Below are 13383 nucleotides of genomic sequence, written 5' to 3'. Positions count from 1 at the left end.
ATCGTCAGCGATTTTGATAATGTGTCAGCTGTACGGTTCGGTGATAAAAATTGTTGACCCGAAAATTTTACGAATTAAGAATCGAGTATACTAGCAATAAGTGAACTTGAAGTTACTTGGATTTAATATCATGAGAGGAATTTGATCGTTTCGCTTAAAACCTGTCGAACGATGCGATTTGAATAGAATCGCTTTCGAGTCCTCAATATTGTAGCTGAAATTTATGGTTTTTCGATTTTTACGATGCTAAAAGAATATTCTTTCAACTAAACTTAACTCGATTAACTCCAGTTGAATTTTCGAATCATCGTTACATCATGTTTCTCTTCTCGAAGCTCTTTCGACTCGACTATAATTTGAATACATCTTCAACGTCGACACACCTTTAAGATTCGTCTCCGATGCATCTCGAAATCGTGGCTGGGGAGCTCGGCACTGTTGCTTTCAAGATTCGTCGACCATACCGGATATCATCGCCTCGGGGTAAATTATTCATTGCAACATGGCTGCCACGTAATAATTTCCTCCCACTGAAAGATGCTGCTGCTGACGCTTTGCTGCAGCATGCATCCCACCCATCCCCCCCGTTTCAAAGTACAAATTTATTTTATCACTCGGAATCCATTATCCGACAGTGTAACACGCGGGGCTCCAAGACACGGAGCAGAAACTACGCGTTAGTAGCATAATTTTAAATATTTACACCACCGCCACCACTGCCTTCCTGTTCTTATATATATATATGTATATATATATATATGTATGTATTCACGTATATATACATATATACGATGTATATGCATGTATATACCTGACGCTGTCTCAACGACGCCGGTTTTTTTCTCACTCAAAGGCGCCCCGGCGTCGGGAGGCTTCGCGTATCAAGTGGAATCTAGTTTACTCCTTCATGCACTTCTTCCATCAGCCTATAATCCTCCTACCGTGAGTTAGGTACTCTCACTGCGATATCGCCTTCGAGCTGTCGTATTTTAATCACCGCCTCTTTCAGCGGCCCGATTGTGCGTGTAATTCGCGGTTTCGATCCGAGCTGTATGTCCTAGTTTCAGCCCGGTATAAGACATCGGTGATACTGATTCTTGTATCAAGAAATTTGTGATTCGTTACAAGATTCATGGAGTTTTCCGCAACGAAAATTTTGTTTCAGGGTTTTTTTCACGAAGTTTGTACCTCCGCCTGTCGTTTAAGATTCTCATTTGTTTTTGTAATATTGGAGTGGTGATTATTTGAAATGTTTTTGAAATTCCGCGCGGAGAAGGCGGAAAAAGTTGGCAAACGAATTTTAAAAAAAGTACGAGCAATCTGGAAATCAACTCAAACTACTGCCTTTAAGCTGCATTTTTATTTTTCGACCAATTTTATAATTCTTCAGAAAACCTGAAATTTCGTACGAGTCTTACCTACAGTCATATGTGTTTGAAATAAAATTGGGCGATTTCCATCGATAAAAATTTCGAAATCCCAGCCCATCAAAGTTATGTTTCAAAGTCGAAAATCATAATTTAACGAAATGAATGGATTAATAAATGACTTTAAACAAGTCAATATATTTACGTGAGTTTCCAAAAATGATATCAACTATACAGCCGTAAAATTGAGTACGTCGTAGAACCGTTGCATTAAATATCACCAAGGGCATTTTTGATCCAACTTACAATTTAATTTGTGATTTCTGTCTCTGCGATTGATTCGAAGAGATATTCCGACAGCCCGGATGTCGAGATGCATCTTAGCGCGATTGTACATTCATGGAGTTGGCATGAAGTAGTGAGTCGGGAGAGTAGAGTGCATCCTGAACCTCGACGGGAGTAAAAGATAGCGAAGAATCCTGGATTTACATGCATTATTACGTAGTCAGGCTTATCCATAATCCTCCTAGCGTATTTATTACACGTTGCTTTTCCAGCGAGGAAAATTCGTGTCTGACGTCACGTATAAGTATAAAGGTAGAAGCAGCTCTCTCCAACTGATCCGCGTTCTGCGCACTAAATTTCAAACATTGATCCACCCTTTTGCAGCTAAGTGTCTCGAATGAATTCGCGTCGCTGCCCGTACACTCGAGGGCTAAGCCTCAACCTCGTGAAAAGCTCTGATTACAGGAGAACACGACCAGGCCCCGAAATTCCAGCCTTCGAACCCCGATGTTCGCGAAATTACTTGGCCCAAAAGGCTGGAGAATATCCCGGAACAACAGAAACTGGTCGTCTTGACGTTATTTCACCATATTTCCTATCAGGGTTAACCGATCAGGGCCTGACGAGTTTCCGATCAGGCGTAATTGTCAGGGAAGCCAGGTGTGATCCCAATCGAAACCTCGTTACTTCTCCTCAATGTTCGCGGAATGACTTTGCCTGAAAGATTCAGCGAAATTCTGAAATAAAATCGAAATATTTGCTATCAGGGATCACCGATTGAGGCCTGAGGAATTCCGAACCAGGCATCTGTATACGGGAAGCCAGACTTAATCCTGATCGAATCCTCGATACTTACAAAAGATTTCTGCTCGAAAATGCGTCAATAACGGAGATGCAGGTCGATTTCACTTGAGGAAATGGGGAAAATGGAGAAATCCGAGGCGGTGGTGTGACGAAAATATGGTTTCAGTTTGGATCGAGGGGATTAGGCGTGAGCGATGGGTATCTACAGGCGTCTTTAGCGTCGCGGTAAGATCGAGGCAAGCCCGAGGAGCCTCACGGTTTTCCATAATTTCGTGATTTTCCCCGAATTTTCACGGGTTAACAGGGTCTGCGGCGTAATGTTCGACATTATCTCGGCCCCCTCGATATCCCGGCTCCGCAAGCCGAGGTTCAGGTTCCCAGCCCGGGCCGCGGAGGCATTGACTTAAGTGGCGCATTAAAGATCATTCCGACGAATTAAAGGAGAGATTACTTAGCCGCGATTACACCGGGATTTCCGTCCCACCCCCTCCGGCCTTTCTTACCTCGGTGTGTAGAAGCGGCTTGAACTTAGTTTCACGACAAGGAATTAACTTTAATTCCATCGGTATTCCTTCCCCGGAAAAGCAACCAATTATATTGCACCAGCCGTTGGGGGGGGGGGGGACTGAGACTTTGACCGCAAATTTTACCTCTCGTTCCGTTTCCATACCGTTTCACGGTTTCCATCCGAGTGTAACAGCAATATGCCGGGATCTCCCGTCGCGCAACAGGCGCACTCGGTGTTCACTTTTGCAAACCATCCCGGATTCAATATCAGGTGAATAAAAAAAGGAATAACGGAAAAAAAGAAAAAAAAAGAAAAACAAATAATTGACACGTTGAAATGAAAAATTATTAAAACAAAGGAAGACGGAGTAATATTCGGTGACGGCAAAACATCAGGTCAACATTTTTCGCACTGACGTGCCTGGCGGACAGCATTTCCCGATTCGTTTCCCAATTGACGGCCGACAGTTTCGATCGTGAAGAATTTTTCAACCGGTAGATAGTAGGGAAAACCATTGACAAAAAAATAAATAAATAAACGACAGAAATTCACTGAAATTGAATCGACGAATTGCATTCTTTTGGCGGATTTACTCCTCGCATAGCTTGCATTTATTATACATTCATAGGTATATGTATATGGGGAATTTCATGCGAATCCGACCAACGTTTGACCCTCACCATTTCTGTTTAAAAGAAAATTCTGCAACTGTCCCACCTCTGAAACAGTACACCGATTTTTTCAGATTTTTTATTCGACTGCTCGATTTATTATATTCAATTGTTTACAAATATTTAAAGTGACTTTGAAATGGATCTGTTTTAAAATTCTAACGGCAATTGTCAGAGAGTGTATTCTCTGTTCGAAACATTGCAAGATCTTTATTTTTTCGAGAATTTTATAACAGGTCCTATTCAAAGTCACTCTTGATATTTATAAATAATCAACCTGTCGATGAGAAAATTTTTTTTTTTTTAAATTTAGGGTACTGTTTCAGAGCTGGGGCAATTGTAGAAAGATTTTCAACAAAATCAAAAATAGTTAGGGTCAGAAGTTGGTTGGGTTCGCATGTAATTCCCCATATATTTTTTTTTCAGTTCGCAATTCGCTATTCTCCCTGCAGTTTTTCAATCATGGAAGGTGGATGATTCGCTGCAATGCGTTTTTGGAACGACGTGCAACCCACCTTTGATCGGTCAGCCCTTGACCGAGGCGCTACAAGCTGCCGGATGGTTTTGGGGTGGATTTGGGGTGGATTTGGTTACAGTAAACCGCGTTCAATTTACTCCGAACTGTTTCTAAGCTCGAATTGTACAACGTTCTGCCGTGGCGTGGCTTTTCACGCTCAGGGCCAATTTCCGCAAACAATTGAACTTCCTCGGTAGGTTCCACTAAATACCCAACTAGAAGTAGGTGTTGAATTTTCGGTGTCAGATTAAACTGTACGGCTGCCAAAACCGTCCCACGTCATTTCTCCGCCCCTTCGTTGACCGGCTAAATTTACGGATCGACGGTTACTCGCGAGACTGAAAAACTGGACGAATTGAGGCGGCTCGAAAATTGTTCAATATTCACGATCAGGCGGCCATTTTGGTTGCGTGATTAATAAACGGTGATTAAATTCCACGCGCCAATTGGATCGACACGGAGAATTTCACGAGCTCGTTGGAAGACAGCTTTCGAAGTTTTCTCATAAAGTTTGGTCAAAGCAAAGCTGTATGATGTTATTATGTTTGAGGATAAATTGCACAAACTTTTTAATGACATTTTTGTAATGACGTCATATTTTCATTTGTTAAATTGAAGAACGAGATTATGTTCAAACGACCTTGTGGCTAAAATAGTTTCAAAAACGTGTTTATATTGTTGAAAAACTCATTTTTGTTTGAAAATGCGATGCAGGTTTAGAGCAGCGAGTACGCGTCTTTTCGCGATAACTGCTGACGAATAAAGGGAGCGCAAGAGGAGTAAAGAATACTAAATCGATGCTAATCTAACTACAAGCGATGGGTCGAGGAAAGGCAAGGAGAAAGAAGAGTACGAGACGTGACCGCGAGATTTTACTATTTTTGCAAAATCAATTTCTAACCGTTAAACGTTCTGCATATATGCATATTCATTATATCAACGGACACGTTCGCCGTCGCAGTTACTTTGCATATACGAGTTATTCCGTGCTATGGCGCTTCTGTATAACTGTTTGTTTTTCTCAATGAAAGAATAGCGGTTAAAAAATAAAAAAAAAGAAAAAAACAGCAAAGAGGAACAAAATCCGAAAAGTAATAAAGAAGATGAATGGACGGATTCACCGAATTTCGGTTAGCAATGAGTTATGAAAAAATAAAGAGACAAGTTATTCAAATACTTTTAGGCAAAATAGTCAATGTTTTGGAGTATGCCTATTACACCGATTCGATTGTACAACCCCACTTTCATTCCACCGTAAAGATTTCGGAACCTATTTCGAAATGCCTACCTTTTCGTACAAACAAATAAAAACAATTTATTTTCTGGTCCTTACGTATTACACCAGAGCGGAAAATATGAAGAAACGTGTTTTTTGACAGTGCCTGAGGTTCTACCTCGAAATGGAAATCAGTTTAAGAAACATCAGACTTTTTCACGTGTAACAATGCACTTTAGCGTATTTTTTATAACGACTGAAGGTACTGAAAAAATTCTTAGACGTAATTAGTTCGGTTCGAAAGAAATTCACATCGTCATGCGAACTATGACATATCCAAATTTGTAAAGCAATGGCCACGAGACTAAAAATAATCGAACACGACTCAATTGATGCGGTAAAAATTGATCGAATAAGCGATTATTTCAAAATCTCGTAAGAGAAAATAATCGAAAATCGTTTATTCTTTATCATTCTTAGCGGAAATCGGATCGAGATTGAAATGACGATCCTGAAAATCTGAGTCAAACTAAACGGATCGATCAAAATGAGAGAATAACTGTCGTGTGCCTGATATTCGATTCCTCCCGCACGCCGAGTTATTCGCAGCGAATTTCAAGCATCGTACAGTTCGCGATCCTTTCCGTGGGTGACCTTACCGCTGCTTAGCCCGCGGCTTTTCAGCGTCCGAGCGGCGGAGGGTGCGGCAAAAACGTGAACCCGGTCTTCTCACCCTCGGTGAAAATCCCGGAGCTTGCAAGCCTCGGCCGGCTAGGCGAGGCACAATGCATGCACCGCACACCCAAGTGGCGTTGTTCTAACCGGAAATAGGCGTATCGGCTATTGTCGCATTGTGTTGTCGGCACGTTGTAACCGGGGCGCAACGTGTGGCGTGAATTGCACATCGCTAAGCGGTGTGTGCCGGCCAACTCTAATTGAGATAATCTAGGCGACTCGGGATCGGGGGTCGAAATTGAAGCGGAGGAGCGAGCCGTGACGTCAATGGAACAAGGTTCTCCATTCAGCCACGGGGTGTAAGTCGATCGCGGGCTAAACGAGCGCGGAAATTCTGCTTCGAGGTGTTTTTCATCCCTCTCACCCTTTTTTCCCCCTTTTTGTTTGATCCTCTTCGTTTTTTTTTTTTTCATTTCCACCATTTCGCAACCCGTGTCTTCCGTGTGCTGTTCGTAAAATTTACCTCAACTCCTCGGTCACAGTAAAGCAGCTCGTTGACAGAGCTCTGTTTGTTTAGGCTGAATTTCGTCCAGCAGTAGCCAACGATATCAATGTTCAAATAAAGTTCAGTATCGGTAAATGAATCAGAGAAATTCATTCAAATGAATAAATTCGTTCAAATGAATGAATTTGTAATTTTGTACTATAAAGTATCATTATATTTACACATGTAATTAGAAATTTTGATTGATTGCGTTTGTTGAATCTATTCATTACTTTCTCTCACATAAACTAACGAGTATAAGCAGTTCATTTTATTCGTTATAAAATATTCGATTCAGTGGAAAAAAGTGCACTTGATTTAACGAATTGAAAATATGATTTGATTGGGAACCAAATGCTCTGGCAAATGAGAAATCGAATTAATATTGAATGCAAATGAATTGATTTGATCTATATCAGGTTCTCTGAACCCGGTTTGTACCTAAGAAACCGTGTGTTGCGCCGAATTAGATGCAGCTTACAAATCGAGTAGAGCAAGTTTCAAAAAAATAACGAACAAGAAAAAAATGGTTGAAATTACCAAATCTGGCGATCAAATGAGACAAACAAATGTTTTGCCAATTCTTGCCGCTTCTAATAACACGAGCCGTTGTTCTCGCTATTTATTTTTTTCAGACGAATAACATTTCTTTGAATCAGAAAAAAAAAAACATTTCTTTCGACACACTTTACTGCCACGTTCGTGGTGAATTCAGCACATTTTTGTTTCTGGAAATAGAAAATATCTCTTCGAATACTGCCTGAGGAGTTTTCTTTACATAATCTCGTGAATCGGTTCAGTAATCGCAGATCCATCTGCAGGTTTCTCAAACATACCAGAATTTTTCAATCCCGACGATAATCGTAACGCGAAATATAACTTCTCCGAATTTGAAATGCGGCCGCGGATGTGTATAATACGGAGAATCACCGCGTTGCCTGGGACAACGCAACCGAATGTCGGAGTGCGGTCTAGACGTACGTACCTTATACGTCGCAGGTGACCACCAGATCAGCCCTGACAATGCGGGATCGATCGAAACATTTCGTTCGGCGTGAGAGAGATGTACCGGCTATCGGGAGTCGCCGGGCGTGAAATGGAGATAATGATTGCCGAAGCAATCAGCTAACCAGACCGAGTCAGCCGGAGCTAATCACGCCGGACGCCTGCTGGAATTAAGTCATAAACGCAGCTCGTTTCGAACGAACCGACCTGCAGCCATGCCTGCAGCGGATCGTGTTTCGACTCTCTCGTTTCACCCGCTTCTCTCGCTTTGCTTGTCCGAATTCACTTTTTCTGAAATTATGCTGGTCCGTTTTGTTTTTCTTCTGCAGCGGACGATTGTCTCCGTTATAACCGCACCGGTAAAGCAGCGCGAATTTCAAACGAACGAGAAGCGTCGCATCGATGCAAGTTTCCGATCATGAAAACTTTGGATCTGATTACAATAACCGGCCGATCAATCGCGGCCACATTTATCCGAGGCTTTGCTGATTTCCTGCATAATTCTCCGGCACGGGGTGAAATTTGCAGGCCGAGTGAAGACGACGGAGGACGCGAGTCTATGTTCGACTGATTTGCCCGCTAGCAACCGACCAGGTCTTGACCATTGAAGTCAGTCTCGAAGCCGACCCTCCGTTCAGTTACCCATTCGCAACACATTCCGACCTTCAACGACAGCAAGGGTCGAATCCCGTGAGGGACCGGGACCAAACGGCCTGGTCAAATTCTGGTCTCGTCGCATCAATTTGGAGGAAAAATCAGGCAGATATTACCGGAGCAATTTCCGAAAAGTTTCAGCTCAAGGCTCGATAGCGAATTGAAAAACGAAACGAAAAAACGTAGCACCACACGAGCATCGGTCCTCAGTTTTCGCGGTTAGACTCGCCCCATTATTCGGCGGGCTTCGCAGAGACAGCGTGGGTATATAAACTCGAACCCCGAAGGATTTAAATTCATTGTTTCGAGGGGGTAGCCAAGCCGAGTTCGGTCAGCGATGTATTATCCGCTATTATTGCAGCCGACAGGAAGCTACAATGCAAGGATTTAGACACTGATCTCCATATTTTAATTAAGTCAGGCCGGAAGAGCGGTGGTGGAAACTTGCCATTTTGCAGGACTCGAAACACCCTTCGCCTCCCTCGAGGTAAAAACAGAACCGTGAAACTCGCGAGTGGCAAGAAGAGTGGCCTTCGTGCACTCGTCGGAGACCCGATGCACTGAAAAGCCGAAAAAATACGGCTGAATTGTCCTCGGTGCGTTTAGCTGGTGTCCTGGATTCCTCCGGGAGGAAAAAGGGGTGAATTATAGGTTCTGAAAAGGGCAGAGAGCCGGGTGGATGGAAGCAGTTGGTCGAGCGAGGCTCGTTTGGCCACATATGTGTCGGGGTGTTGGATCGGGGGCCGTTTTCACCGTACATCAACAACGTGATTCCCATGCATACTGCCGCGTCTGTACAATCCCGGGGTGTTGCAGACTCTGGAATTTAGATCATGTGGGATTTCGGAGGAGGCGTGTATAGGTACAGGTATACCCATAGAGGAGAGTACGAGAAAATCCGGCGTTAGATTTCTTGTGTTCGAAACTCGCGGAGGACGATATTCGCGGATCATGTTAAGGAAAACTTACCCACCAGCGTCAAAAGTTATCAAGTGACGGAATTATACCCGCTCTCTCATTTTCGAATCGAACACCGAAACCTGATCGGACTAATTCTCTTGACGTTGCGATGGAACGGGAGATTGTGAAATGGAATAGAGGAAACGGGAGTCACGAAGAAACCTCGACGCCGTCCGACCCCTAGGAGTCCAAACTCACAACGACGTCAGTTTATTCACTTGACATTTGCACAGCGTAGGTTCGCCAACCGCGGCCTTGTCACTTGACTGCGGTATCCAATCGATCTTGGGCACTTGAAAACGTCGGAAGTTTTTCCACTCAGCGCGCAGACTGATCGCTCTGCAGGCTGACTGGCGTTGCGTAACCGAACATGCGACAAGTTAAACTTTGGCAATCAGACTGCCCGAGTGGATGAAAATTGACGGAAGCGGTATCTTAACGTTGCTGATCATAGCAAGAAAGACAAGATTGCAATTGGATAAGCGAGTTTCGAACCCTTTAGATAGAATCGTTTTAGATCAGCCATTTCGAATCTCAGTGTAATCTTATCTCCAAGCTTTAACGGTCATTGAAATATCGAATCTGTTTGTTCAGTTCACTCGCTACAGTTTTTCACTAGCATTACATGATCGCAATGGCGACAGCGAGATACAGAACGAGTAAACATAACAAAAAATAACAACGTAGGATATACTCGATTTTTTGGTTACGGTTGCAAAATTCATGTCTTTCCCGATAGCGTTAAAGAATAAAAATAATTAATCAAAGACCGAGAGGCAACCACGGTTATAAATTTCTCTCGCAATCAGTGGCAGAATCACGATTAACCGTGTAAAAGCTCCAGCTGAGGAGTTAAAAAGTTTGCGTTTTACCTAAAAATGAACACCATCGTCCGGAAAGTCGAAAATGGGTAAAATTTTTAAAAAGAACGAATGAAACACAAAATCATCGATCCGTGCGAATAATAATGCACGGTGGATGCAGGAACAGCGAGTTCGCCGTTCGAAACGTCATTCGCAGCGACGAGGCTTAAGGATTGATCACGAGAGCGTCGAAGATGCAGCCAGGCAGCAAGCCGGCGTCCATTTTTGCCTGACGGCAAGAAACAATCTGCTAAAAGCTTACCGGGTTAACTATTATCTCGGTGAGTAATAAAGAAAATTCTGCACTTGGAAGAAGTTGAGACGCTAGGTTATATCCTCGGCGCTCGGAGCTGATCACGACGAAGACTCGCTTCGCCCGGGTGTTCGGAATATTGAAGAGGTGGAAAAACGCAGGTTGCGGGTCCAGGAGGGCCGCAATTGATCGCAATTGCGAGGGAAGGCTTCGCTCGTTAATCCCTGAAACCGAGGAGTGCCGAGGAGTTGGCAGAGAGAGGACGCGATACGTGCGAGCCGGCGAAATGAACTCACCGGGAAAATGAATTATGCTAATCTCCGGTTGATTACCGCTAAGAGGACCAGGAGGGGCGGTCCCGGTCCTGGATTATTTAATTACGCCTTTTATTCGCCCTTCGAAATTCCTGCCTAGCCTGGAGGACAGCTTTTTTCCTCCGCTTGGCGAACGTATATCGAACGTGGCGAATGAGAACGGCCGCGTCGTCGCATCGGGGGGAATATTGACGGGGTTGTGTGCAGCGGTGGTAAAAGTGGGGAAAAGAAAATAGGAGTCCAGGAGTGGAATCTCTGATCAGGCGGCCGCGATTGTTTTCACTCGAAGGAGGATATCGGCGTCCAACTTCGCCGGACGTTCTCAACCCCGTTCCAGGTCTTTATACTTTCGACGTCTCTGCCGGCTCACACTTCGACGCGATTCCACCTCCACCTCCGCCTCCGATTCCGTTCGTTCGTTTGTTCGGTTTCATCCAAGGACCCGAACTTTTCGAAACTCGGCTTCTTATTTCCCTGAGTCCACCTATTGTGTCCCACAGGAGTGCTTCTCCTCCGGGCTCTTAGCAAATTGTCTTCCGATAGAGAGACCGTCGTCGTTTATTACCGAAAAGAATTCTCCGACCCGTTCGCGATTTCACCTCCGCAGCCGCGAGCCGGATTTGTCAAGCAGCTGATCTGAATGCCCGAGAGGCGCTGTTCAACGACTGCTTAACGACGGCCAATAAAACTGAACCGCTTTTAGAAACACCCTCGGTTCTCTCTCTCTCACTTTCTCTCGCTACCTACTGCACGGCTCCTCCGGCGTCAGCCGCTAATCGAGAGCTACAAATCGTCGGAACGATCCCGACGGTGAGGGATCGAAAACGTCCCTTAAAAATCGCCCAAGTTGAAGCTCTTGTCGTCCGATCGATCGGCGGGATTTCCCGATCGTTTATCAAACCGCCAATTACCGCGGCCTGCACACGCCGTCAATAAGAAGGATCACGTTCCTCCGCGGCATCCCCCGAGTGAATAGCTGCAGACGGAGGTTCGAACTCGAATAACCGTCGCTGGCTCGAAATCCTCGGTCCGAGGGAAAAGGAGGAACTGGAAAACGAAGGCCGGAGGAGAAAGGGAGTAAAAAGGAGAGGAAAGTGAAGGTGGGAAGGGTGCGAGCGGGTTTCTACTTTATCGGGCCAATTAAGTGCGACTTCGTTTGCAGACCGCAACAGATACCCTCTTCCACGTCCGACTCACCCCCGAACCGCCACCGGCTTCGCGCCCTGCCGCAATGCTCCGCTCAAGAGCATCCCTAGACCACAAACACGAAATCACTCTCCCATGGCACTGTTTGCTCTTACCACCCGCAGAGATATAGACAGAGGCTTGAGCATTTATTTACCTACCCTGAAATTCTACCGCCTTCGATGCTCACGTGCTTGCCTGCATCGGCACGGGAAAACCCGTTCGAACCATTTACCCAATTAGCATATCGAAGCCTCGAGCCAGTTTCTAAAACATCGGATTCGCTGCTGCAGCTAGAGATTTCAGGAGGTTGGTTGGTCTGAATCCATACAAACATATCAATTTTGTCCAGAGTTTTGTTCAAATTCCCTCATTTTTATAAAATTCTCAAGAGATCGGTACGTAGAGAAAGTTGACTAATCGCATCAACGCATGGCAACATTACTCAAAAATCGATCGTAACATTTCTGCAAATTTTTCTAACACGTTCCCGCAAAAATCTCAACCTTTGAGATAAAATACTTCTTATTACCAAATTTCGAACGAATGAGAAGTTTCCCGACGAATTTTTAAACAGTTCGCAACAGTTTCCTCAACTCGCTAACCAAAGTATTTATCTATACAATATATTTCCTTCTTGTCGGTGTTTCAAAGTACTTTGAACATTTTCTGCGAATCCCTGGTGTTTCAGTTTCGATTGTAAACGAGAGATAGGGTGGATCTTTTTTCGAGTACGTACGTTAATGTTTGAAAATAAGAAAAACCAGTCGAATTCCCGAAATTCCAATCAAGTTCTTTGTATAAATAGATCCCGAGGTCTCGGAAGCGGGCAACCAAAAGGTACGATTTGGGAAGGAAGGGATCCTTGATTCTGGAAAGGTTCATAATCCGATATTAAATTCATGTCGGAAGCGCGTCTCTTCCCCCCAGAGGGCGACCCCTCACTCCACGCCTGACCCAGACCTGACCAAACTCGAGTCAAACTCTGATCATTACCCAGCAATATCGCGTTATCATAAATCATAAACTAAACTCATTGTCAGTCTAAAACCGGGAGGGGAGGAGGAAAAGCGGGATTTGATCGTGCCCGACTAAGGCGGCACAATGGGAGATAACAATAGTCCGTATCGGAAATATCATCGGTAAAAAACGGTCAGCGCCTGAAAATTTGGCAAAACCCTCGAGGGCTTCCCTGATGAGAAACGAAGTCGAAAAACTCGGGGTCCGAGAACCGGACGATGAACTGGATGAGATTCCGAGAGGGAGAAATAGACAGAGCGAAATTGTCGTGAAAATATTTCCCGAAATGATGCCTGCCAGGTTCGTTAGGATTTAACAAAGGCAGTTCCTGCGGAAATGGCGGCCCGTGAAGCGACAGTCCTTCTGTATACGTACTACGCGCATGGAATGAATTATTTATGAATTAACACTGGATACAAAGTAGGCATAACTAACCCCTCGGGGAATTAGAGCGAGAAAACTGCCCGTTGAATTAATCCTGCAATCCCATTACGGGCTTGCATGCGTGGGACAGGGAAGAGCGCCGGGCACCGTTTCCGGCC

At 44.5% G+C, this 13383-nt stretch overlaps 1 protein-coding gene and 1 long non-coding RNA gene across 2 annotated transcripts in view; one reads left to right on the top strand and one right to left on the bottom strand.

Annotated features, from left to right (window-relative positions):
• The window catches only part of LOC124175674 (obscurin), a 201513-nt gene that overhangs the window by 140152 nt on the left and 47978 nt on the right, over positions 1-13383 (top strand). The gene's annotated exons all lie outside the window — the stretch shown is intronic.
• LOC124175675 overlaps positions 1-13383 on the bottom strand; it is a 153800-nt gene that overhangs the window by 117091 nt on the left and 23326 nt on the right. The gene's annotated exons all lie outside the window — the stretch shown is intronic.

The sequence above is a fragment of the Neodiprion fabricii genome, chromosome 2 (assembly GCF_021155785.1).
Source record: "Neodiprion fabricii isolate iyNeoFabr1 chromosome 2, iyNeoFabr1.1, whole genome shotgun sequence".
In the NCBI taxonomy this organism is placed as follows: Eukaryota; Metazoa; Arthropoda; class Insecta; order Hymenoptera; family Diprionidae; genus Neodiprion; species Neodiprion fabricii.
This window is presented reverse-complemented; position numbering and strand designations above follow the sequence as displayed.